The sequence below is a fragment of the Narcine bancroftii genome, chromosome 4, assembly GCF_036971445.1.
Source record: "Narcine bancroftii isolate sNarBan1 chromosome 4, sNarBan1.hap1, whole genome shotgun sequence".
In the NCBI taxonomy this organism is placed as follows: Eukaryota; Metazoa; Chordata; class Chondrichthyes; order Torpediniformes; family Narcinidae; genus Narcine; species Narcine bancroftii.
In genome coordinates, this window is record NC_091472.1 from 195,388,111 (window position 1) to 195,399,876 (window position 11,766).

The following is an 11,766-nucleotide window of genomic DNA, read 5'->3' on the forward strand; positions in this document are numbered from 1 at the left end:
GATATAGAGAATTTAGGTTAAAAAGACTTAAGTTAAAATGTGATGATTAATCATAAACAGGGAAGCCAGAACGGACAGAGAGTTTACTAGCAGTCAAGGACAGAAGGAGCTGCTGAATATGTTTTTTTAAACCTATCTTTTCATGGTCATAGTGAGAGACATGCAGGAGACAAAGGATTGATAAGAAGTGTGAGAAACAGAATTCAGTGAATGTAGAGTTCACAGCGTACGTAACGAACGTGATAATTAATAATGCAGTTATACTTAGAATGTTTTTGTAATACTAACCAATTAAAACAGTATTAATAAGAAGGGGAAGGGCAAATAATAAAGGTATAAAAATCAATGCACTGTATGTATCGGGGCTTAACTGGTGAGAAACCAGTTGAGTCCAACTCTGCAGACTTGTAAATAAAGCTTGTCGTGTCATCAGTTTTAAAGAGACTCATGTGTGAGAAGTTTTATTTCTGACAAATGGGGGCTCGTCCGGGATCTACACTCCGGCCGTGAGGGGAGGCGAGAAGAGGGACATCGGAGGCGGTGCACCCCGCTGAGTTCAGCGGCTCCTAGTCCCTTGCTCGTCGCTTCGGGCGGCTTGAGCGAGTGGTATCCGGACAGGGTGACACGACAAGACGGAGAGGAGAAGGGTGACGGTTCAATCCCCGGGAAGACACCGGTAAGTGACGACTTACGATTGTGGTGTGGGGATTGGGTAACAGGTGTAACGGGATACACCTGTTTGGATAAAAACCTAACGGAATAGATTAAGTATAGATCTTTTGTCGTTGTGTGAGAACCCTGTCGCGGGACTCTAGGATAGACCCCAGGGAAACCTCGGCGGTAACCGAAGGAGGGACAGCACCTCCGACGAAGTGCCGAGAAGAGAGGGGTCAACCCCAGGAAAACCTCAGCGGTAACCGAAGGAGGGACAGCACCTCCGACGAGGCGTCTGAGAGGAAGGGAGTAGGGTCCAGAGCGAGAGGGTCCTCAGCAACGATAAACAGATCTAGGTGGGAAAATGGGAGGATCAAAATCTAAGGGCTCGTCTGGAAATTCAGGACAATTCCTGGGAGTACCCCTTGACAGCCCTTTGGGGAGAATGTTTGAAAATTGGGATAGTAAAAGATATCGGGACAAAAACAAGAAAAAGATGGTCCAATATTGTCTCCTTTGGTCAAAACAACCTATTAAAGGTTCCTCGGTCTGGTGGCCGAAATTTGGATCTGATGAGGATTGGGTTAGACAAGCATTAAACATATATGTAAATTCGAGACCAAAGGTGAATCAAGAAGAGTCAGCATATGCATTTTGTTGGGTTCCCTGGCCAGGATCCTTAACAGAATGTTTTAAATTGAGAGTGGCAGGAGAAAAGAAATGGGAACCTCTGGACAACCTTCCCCCTCCTTATATTCCCCCGGTGCCTACTGCGCCCGAGGAAAGCTTATTACCGGAGGGGAAAGGTGATGAATCTGATTGCCCCGAAGGGGGCCGGGATAAAAAGGATGAATTAAGGGAGTCGGACCCTAAACTTCCACCGGTAAACCGACCCTGGACAAGATCCCAGACTGGTCCAGGACCATCAAAGTTTTCAATAAACCTAAATCCCCTGAGAGAAGTTCCTATGGGAGGACCGGGAGGGGGAACGGGATATGTGAATGTTCCCCTAACTAGTACAGAGGTGCGGGGATTTAAGAAAGAAATGAAAAAGTTATTGGAAGATCCTATAGGACTGGCTGAACAGCTTGACCAATTCTTGGGACCAAACACATATACGTGGGAAGAGATGCAGGCAATAATGGGAACATTATTTTCACCCCAGGAGAGGCAGATGATTCGACGGGCTGCCCTCCTCATGTGGGAATATGAACAACCTGGGGACCCTAGACCCCATGAACAAAAATATCCCTTAAATGAACCCAGGTGGGACAAACGAACACACGAGGGATTGGCAAGTATGAGACAATATAGAGAGTGGACAATTAAAGGGATACGGGAGGCTGTGCCAAAGGGTCACAATTTTACCAAGGCATTTGGGAACCACCAGGGGAAAGACGAGTCCCCTACTGATTTTTTGGAGAGGGTGAGAAAGAATGTCCAACAGTATGCTGGTGTGGACCCTAGTACACCAATGGGTGAACAGCTTATTCGAATTGAATTTGTTTCCAAATCATGGCAAGACATTAGAAAGAAACTAGAAAAGGAGGAGGACTGGAGTGAAAAACCCCTAAGTGAACTGTTAAAAAAGGCACAAAAAGTATATGTGCAGAGAGAAGAAGAAGATCAAAAGAAGGCGACAAAGGTTATGGTACAGACTATCCGACAGATGAATGCTGAATCCAGAGGGGAAAGAAAACAAAACCTTCCTCTAAACAATCCAAAATATCCAAGAGAGGGAAGACCCCGGAGATTCGTTAAGTGCTATAACTGCAATGAGGAAGGACACTTTAAGAGGGAATGCCCCCGATACAAGAGGGAATTGCGTGCCCTCGAACTTATGGAAGAAGATTAGGGGTGTCAGGGGTTCCAAATGTTAGGGACCAAATATAAGAGGGAACCCCTGGTAAAACTAAAAATTGGTCCCAAGGGAGAAGAGGTGGTGTTTATGGTGGACACAGGAGCGGAACGAAGTAGTGTAATAACTGTGCCAATCGGAACTGAGCCTATAAAAAGTAATTTGACAATTTCTGGGATAGAAGGAGCTCCCAGAATGGTATCAATAATTCCCCAAGTAACAGTGAAACTGGAAGAAAGAGAAGGGGTACAAGACCTCTTGTTATTACCTTCGGCTGGATTTAACCTCCTAGGAAGGGACTTACAGGCTCTCCTAGGTTTGGGTGCTCTCCCTGTGGACGGAGAAGTGCGAGTCCACCTCTGCGCTTTAAAGGAAGAGGATGAACGGCAGATTGACGAGAGAGTCTGGTATAAGGAGGGAAATCGAGGAGGTCTGGACATCCCACCTTTACATGTCACATTAATACCAGGTCATCAGCCGGTAAGGAAACGTCAGTATCCTATTTCTTTGGAAGGGAGAAAAGGGCTACAGCCGGTAATTGAGACTTTAATACGAGACGGACTATTAGAAGAATGCATGTCACCTTATAACACCCCTATACTCCCAGTAAAAAAGTCAGATGGATCCTATCACCTAGTTCAGGATCTAAGAAGTTTGAATGCTATTGTTCAGACCCGCCACCCAGTGGTGCCTAATCCCTATACTATTATGAGTCGGATTCCCCCAGACCATGAGTGGTTTAGTGTTATCGACTTGAAGGATGCCTTCTGGACTTGTCCGTTAGAAGAGGAAAGTAGAGATATGTTTGCGTTTGAATGGGAAAATCCATGGACAGGTAGACGGAGACAGTTTCGGTGGACTGTATTGCCCCAAGGGTTCACTGAATCTCCAAACCTGTTTGGACAAATGCTAGAACAAATCCTGATGGACTATCCACAATCTGATGATTCCCAATTAATGCAGTATGTGGATGATTTACTATTATCAGGACCCAAGGAACAAGAAATGAGGAGAGAGACCATTAGACTCTTGAATTATCTGGGGAAAAAGGGTCTACGAGTGTCCAGAAACAAGTTACAGTTTGTTGAGAAAACTGTGATATATCTGGGACACCAGATAAGTAAAGGACAGAAACGGATTACCCCTGAACGAATTGCGGGAATCACTAGAATGCCTTTACCCCATAATAAGAAGGAAATAAGACAATTCCTGGGACTCTTAGGATACTGTAGGTTATGGATAGAGGACTACTCAGTTTTGGTGAAGTTTATGTATGATAAACTGACAAATGAAAATGACTATCCATTGAAATGGACCCAGGAGGAGGAGGGATGGTTCGAGGACTTGAAACATCGCCTAACACGAGCCCCAGTGCTCACTCTGCCCTCTTTAAAACAGCCCTTCCAGCTATTTGTCACTCATAACCAAGGAACAGCTGTGGGAGTTTTAACACAAGAAAAAGGCGGTCAGCGACACCCAGTAGCTTTCCTTTCCAAAATGATGGACCCAGTGTCTCGCGGATGGCCGACGTGTATCCAGGGAGTAGCGGCTGCTGCTCTGTTGGTAGAAGAAGCACGTAAACTTACTTTTGGAGGAAAGATGACTGTGTACACCTCCCATTCTGTGAGTGTTTTATTAACACAAACTGCCCATCGATGGCTGACTGATTCTCGTATATTAAAGTATGAAACCATTTTAATGGTTGGAGAAGATTTACAGTTTGCAAAAATTAATAGCTGCAACCCAGCTCAGTTTTTATACGGCAGTGAAACAGAGAAAGAGGTGGAGCATGACTGTGTCGAGTTGACAGATCTTCAGACCAAGACCCGAGAAGACCTTTGCGATACTCCGCTGGGAGAAGGATATGAATTCTACATTGATGGCTCCGCCAGATGTGTTGACGGAATGAGAAGAAATGGGTATGCTATAATAGAAGGAAATACTTGGAAAGTAGTAGAATCCACGAGACTACCCGGAAGCTGGTCAGCACAATCCTGTGAACGAAATGCCTTGCAGAGAGCCCTCAAAATACTGGCAAAGAAAATTGGAACGATTTACACAGATTCCAAATACGCATACGGAGTAGTGCATACCTTTGGTAAGATCTGGAAGGAGCGTGGTCTAATTACATCAAGAGGAAAGGAATTGGCACACGAACAGATGATTACTCTGACTCTAGAAGCCTTAACATTACCCCAAGAAATAGCAGTGGTCTACATACCAAGCCATCAAAGGGGAGATAACCCGACAGCAATTGGAAACAGACTGGCTGATGAAGAAGCCAAAAGAGCAGCCATGCAACAAGAAGTCCGTTTGCTGACTTTAATCCCAATAAGGCAAGGCATAAAGACAGCTCCCATTTTCACTGCTAAGGAAGAAAAGAACATGGATCAGCTGGGCGCAAGCCAATTACCTGATGGAACATGGAAAACACCAGATGGAAGAACTGTTCTAAATAAAGAAATAACTCGCAACATTTTAAAACACCTGCATCAACAGAGCCACTGGGGCACTCAAGCCTTATGTGACACAGTGCTTCGAGAATATGTGTGTAAGGGAATCTACACCTTGGCCCAACAAGAGGTGCAAAATTGTTACCTATGCACAAAAATTAATAAGAAGATAATGAGGACAGGGACCATGGGAGGTCAACCATTAGCCATACGCCCTTTTCAACGTATCCAGATCGATTTCACAGAGTTACCTCAAGTTCAAAGATGGAAATATCTGTTGGTGATAATAGATCACTTTACCCGATGGGTAGAAGCCTTCCCAACAATAAATACTACAGCCTCTACAGTAGCTCGCCTCCTCCTAGAGCAGATAATCCCCAGATATGGTATAATGGATTCTATAGACTCAGACAGGGGTCCACATTTTTCTTCAAAAATCCAGCAATTGATTTGTGATGCATTACAGGTCTCTTGGAAATTACATACCCCTTGGCATCCACAAAGCTCAGGGAAGGTCGAGCGTATGAATGGAACACTAAAAATCCAATTGACAAAGTTAATGATGGAAACTAAAATGCCTTGGATAAAGTGTCTGCCCCTAGCCTTATTGAGAATTCGTACTGCCCCACGAAAAGATGTAGGGCTGTCCCCTTATGAAATGATGTTTGGGCTTCCCTTCTGGAGTACAGTTGAGGGGTGTCCCACCTTGGGGGAAGGGGATATATTTGTTAGGAACTATTTACAGGCACTGTCACGCTCTCTTACAGATTTACGAAAGAGAGGACTATTGGCACAAACACCGCCTCTAGACTTTTCTTTACACAAAGTGGAACCAGGAGACTGGATTCTTATCAAGACCTGGAAGACTGAAAAACTCCAGCCCCAGTGGGAAGGTCCATACCAAGTTCTCTTAACTACAGAAGCTGCAGCACGAACAAGAGAGAAGGGGTGGACACACGCATCCAGATTTAAGGGACCTGTAGAGGCGCCACAGGACCCTGATAAGAACTCAGATTGGACTTGTATTCCTGGAGAAAAACCTCTTACCTTACGATTTCGCAAAAAGACTTAATTCACAATGTTATTGTTATGTTCTTTGATTTTTCTTAGTTTGCCTATGTCTTTATCAGGTGTGAAATGTAAGAAATGCAGAGATACAGTGGTCCTGTTTCAGGACCACATTTGGGGAAGAAAGGAAGGTAATTTCATTTCCCATACCTCAGTTCCTGAGAAATGTTGGGCAGAAAATACCACCCAACATCCATATACCCCTTGTGTGGAAAAAGAAGGAAATAATATGGGTCATTATATACAGATTCCTAATACCACTCCTTTCCCTCTTAACGGTTGGAAAGGTGACTCAAGCCCACCATGCCCCGATGGACTCTGGTTTTGCATACACCAACGTACTGTTCCAATGAGAAGTTACACTCCACACTCGAAATTGCCTGTCCCTTTAAGACAGCCGGACTTAGTTCGAGTCCATCCAAATAACCATGTAAGTTTCGGTAATATAATTGGGGGAGATAACCTTTTTGTAGATCTGGCAACTAAAATTGCAGGAACTTTTAATGTAACTAATTGTTGGGTCTGCGGGGGTCCACGGATGTCAGAACAATGGCCTTGGTGGGGAGAACCTCTCAATTCATTGACCATGATTTCCCGCATTTGGACAACTAACCGAACGAGATCAAGAGAAACCTGGTCTCTCTCTAACGTCCCCTCTGGTTTTTATTGTCTCTCACGAGCCGGCAAATACCCAGTAGGAGAAAGTCCCTGCAAGGCTGTATGGATTCGCATTTCGCCTGGTGTTTTCACTTGGTTTCCTAAACCTCAGACTTGGTTCTTATCCACTGTTTTTAAAACTAATTGCCTACCCCTGTCTAATAGCAGTATTCAGTTTTGGAATTGTACCACTTCCACCATCACAGGACCATACCAATCAAATCCTGTTCTTAAAAGAGTTTGGGAAAGGGGGTATGGAGTATCCCCAAATGGATTATTCTGGGTATGTGGTAATAAAGCTTATACTCGTCTTCCCTCACAGTGGAGTGGAACTTGTTTCCTAGGAATAATCCGCCCAGAATTTTTCCTTCTACCCCACGATCACAGTCATAAATTAGGCGTGAAGGTCTTTGATACATTACATCGTGAACCCCGCTCTACCACGGTACATTTGGGAGAATGGAGAGATGATTGGCCTCCAGAGCGCATAATTCAATATTATGGTCCCAAGATGGATCTTGGGGTTATCGTACTCCTATATATATGTTAAATCGCATAATTCGCTTACAAGCAGTGCTTGAAATTGTTACAAATCAAACAGCTATAGCCCTGCAATTACTTGCATCCCAGCAAGGTCAAATGCGCTCTGCTATATATCAGAACCGTCTAGCCCTAGACTATCTCCTAGCCACGGAAGGAGGTGTATGTGGCAAACTTAATTTGACTAACTGCTGCTTACAGATTGATGATAATGGAAAAGCCATTCGTAAAATCGCTGATAATATTCGTACATTGTCCCATGTACCGGTTCAAACCTGGCATCCTTTCCCACAATTTAATTGGATGGACAAATGGTTTGGAGGAACCTGGTGGCGTACCTTCTTGTGGGTCATCGGAGGTATTTTATTCCTCCTACTTATTTTGCCCTGTATTATTCCCTGTCTACGCAGCCTGGTGATTTCCATGGTCGAACAAGCTATGCAACCAGGGGGGATGGGAGACCCTGTAAGACTTTTATTTCAGCGTGAGATTAATGTATCATAAAACATTTCTCTTCCCTAGCTTACAATCCCCATTCATATCTATACATATATTCAACACATTTTAAAGAGAGAAAGGGGTGGATTGTGATATAGAGAATTTAGGTTAAAAAGACTTAAGTTAAAATGTGATGATTAATCATAAACAGGGAAGCCAGAACGGACAGAGAGTTTACTAGCAGTCAAGGACAGAAGGAGCTGCTGAATATGTTTTTTTAAACCTATCTTTTCATGGTCATAGTGAGAGACATGCAGGAGACAAAGGATTGATAAGAAGTGTGAGAAACAGAATTCAGTGAATGTAGAGTTCACAGCGTACGTAACGAACGTGATAATTAATAATGCAGTTATACTTAGAATGTTTTTGTAATACTAACCAATTAAAACAGTATTAATAAGAAGGGGAAGGGCAAATAATAAAGGTATAAAAATCAATGCACTGTATGTATCGGGGCTTAACTGGTGAGAAACCAGTTGAGTCCAACTCTGCAGACTTGTAAATAAAGCTTGTCGTGTCATCAGTTTTAAAGAGACTCATGTGTGAGAAGTTTTATTTCTGACACCCCCCCACCTTCTCCCTGTTGCCTTTCCCAGGACGCACTGTCTCTCGCTCTCTCTCTCTCTCTCTTCTTTCCCTCTGTCTCCTTTCACAGGGCCAAAATCAATTCTCACCTTTTTTCTTATCACATGGTATTAACCCCTTTTGTTAGTCTGGACTCCTCCCCTGTCTTTATTCTGACATCTTCCTGTTCTTTGCTTATTCCTTGACGAAGGCCTCAGGCCCAAAACATCAGTTATATGTCTTTACCTCCTATGGACGTTGCTGAGTTCTTCCAGCATTTCTGTGTGTTTTTACTACAATTACAACGCCTACAGACTTTTGTGTTTCACAAAAGGAGCTGAGAGGTGAAATGGTATTGGACAGAACTAAAACTGCAAAATCTGCAGACATTGTGGTTGAAGTAAAAACACAATATTGGAGAAACTCAGCAGATCAACCTGTGCCTTTTAAATGCCTTTATTGTACCAACCTCCACCACCACCCCTGGCAATGTATTCCAGAAATGCTCCATATAAAAAAAATTCTTCCCCTCACCTTAAACAGTTGTCCTTTGGTACTTGCCACTGTCACCAAAGGAAAAGAGCATTGGCTGTCCATCCAATCTATGCCTCTCGTAATCTTGTAGACCTCTATTAAGTCACCTCTCATCCTTTTTCAGTCCAAAGAAAAAAACCCTAGTCTGATAACCTTGCCCCAGAAGACACATTCTCCAAACCAGGCAACATCCTCATGTATAATTCTCTGCAGTAAAAACATACCAAAATTCAGTGTCCATAAAAAGCAAAGATATATTGCCAAAGTTTCGGGACTGAGCTCTTCTTCAAGGAATAAACAGAATGAGCCAGAAGCAGGAAATTTCAGAATACAGACAATGCTGGCCAGGGGAGGGATCCTTTCTGCATGGATCTCCCAGTGGCCACCCATTTCAATTCCCTACCCCATTCCCTAGCTGGCATGTCTGTCCATGGTCTCATGTACTGCCAAAACCCCACCGCAAATTGGAGAAACAACACCTCATCTTCCAACTGGGGACCCTCCAACCAGATAGGATTAATATCGATTTATCTGGTTTTCGTTAACCACCCCAATCACCTTCCCCCAGCTCTGTCTCTCCCTTTCACACAGACATGATAAATTCTTACTTTTCCCCTTATCGTAGCCAATCAATACCTTTTGTTGGTTTGGATTCCTCCCCTGGCCTGCATTGTCTGAATTCTGAGATTTTCCAGTTTTTGGCTCAGCCCCTTCTTCAAGGAATAGATCTTTGTCTCCTATGGTTGCTGAAAGACTGGCTGAGTTTCGGGTGTTTTTACTAGAATCACAGCATCTGCAGACTTTTGTGTTTCACTCAAATATCCTCTATACCCTCTCCACAACATCCACAAATTTGGATAAGTACAGAGAGATAATGCAGGCAAATGGGATAGACAGGCATGCATGAAGAGGGCTGAAAGGTCCCACTTCTGTGCTGTTTATTTCTATAACTTGTCCCAATTGCAAAATGTCCAGTTATTGTTTCAGTCTTTAAAGGAATTTTCTTTTAAGTCAAGCTGCCATAAGAGTGTTCAAAAATCATAATTTCAATTTCCCATTTACTGTGGAACTTCCTGTTTCAATTGTAGATGGTTAATGACAATTAGGCATCTCCAATATTGTACTCAAAATCTGTTATAATTAATGCCTACAAAAGCTTTGATTGTTTTAATTGCTTCTTCACTTTAATGTTAAGAGATTCATGTTAAATTTTTAAAATTTAATTTTTTTAAATTTTAATTTTAATTTCGACATACAACATGGTAAAAGGCCATTTTGGCCCACAAGTCTGTGCCGCCCAATTAATCTACCACCCCTGGTACTTTTCGAATGGTGGGAGGAAACCAGAGTCCCCAGGGAAACCCACGCAGACATAGGGAGAACGCACAAACAGACAGCGCAGTATTTGAACCCCAGTCCCATCACTGGCGCTGTTAACAGCACTGCGCCAACCATGCTGGCCCACGGTTATATAAATGAAATAGGACACCCAAGAACTTCCCTGTATTAAATTTCTCACCATTTATAAAAACGGCCTTTGTTTTTCCACTGAAAAGGAGACTGCCACATGTTGCATCTGCCAGGTCTTTATTCATTCACCTCTCCTGCTTTTATCCACTGAGCCCTCTCTCTAGTGACACCTAATGTTGTTCCGTCAAAAAGTCAGAAACATTTGATCTCAGCACAAATTTGGGTTCGCATCATGACATGACCCCTAATTGTCCAGAATTCTCAAACCTAAACTCTCAAATTCCTATGAAAATCATATTCTCAATGAACGTAATATTACACAAAATCGTTTTCTGCCTGTCGGAAGGCAGACAAAGAGTCAACATTAGTGTCACTCAGTCCCCTTATGGAGAGAAAGAAAAGCAAAAGAGAGTCCCTTCAGTCACCAAGTATCAGTGGATTTGCCTCCAACATTCCCACAGCCTTTGTAGTTGCACAGACTCCTGTTCGATCCATTGGCGACCCAAGCTCCAGATCCAAACCTCAAATGTGATCAAGAGCCCTTCATCATCCGAGAGCCTTTGGGAGCCCTTCTTGCCCTCAGCACCCTTTCAAATCCCAGCTCCAGTACCTGGTTCCCAAGAGCCAGTCTCCCGCAGCCCGTGCGGGTCCCCTGACCGCAAGTTGTCCGCAGCCTCAGCCGCTGAGCTCCTGCTGTTGTGATCACTGTCCTGTAGGGCCAACTCCTCTGCTTCTCCTTTTCAACAGGGGGTATTTCTCCCTGTTTCTGTGCCCTGTCTCAGTCTGCTGCTCCCCCAGAGTATGCAACCCCTCATGGCTTCTGCTGAGCACAGGCACTGTCTTGGGCACAGACCATGGTTGCAGGATTTTACTTACAAACACCATTGGCTCCTTTAACAGGTTATTTAAAGACTGAATGGAACTGTCAGCATTAGGACTGGGCAGTTGAACCTTCGGAGCACCACTGAGCATCTGCTCTCCACTCTCCCGGGTCAATGCTGTTCCTTCAATTTCTTAGAGGCCTCAACCTGACAGTAAAATAGACCAGGCACATCCACCTCAAGGCCGGAGGCCCCTCCTGAGGAGTCAATGGAGGAGGGACTGCGGAGGAAAAATGACAGCCAGTGAAGAAAAGAAAGAAATGCAAAAAGATTCAACAGAAGAAACTGGCAATCAACACTGCAACCAGTGGGAAGAAATGGGGGAAGACGCAACAGGAGCCAGCAACCTCTTGTCGTGAAGCCAGCACAAGTGCCGAATGAAGAGAGAAGTGCCAAGACAGAGGGGAAAGAAAGGAGGAAAAATAAGCCCGATGGTGGGAGGTAGAGAACCTAGCTCCAGGATACTGGGAGCAGTGCAGAGACCGTCACTCCCCCAGCTCCGGGAGACTGGGAGCAGTGTAGAGACTGTCGCTCCCCCAGCTCTGGGAGACTGGGAGGAGTGTAGAGACTACTGCCCCCTCCCCCTTCC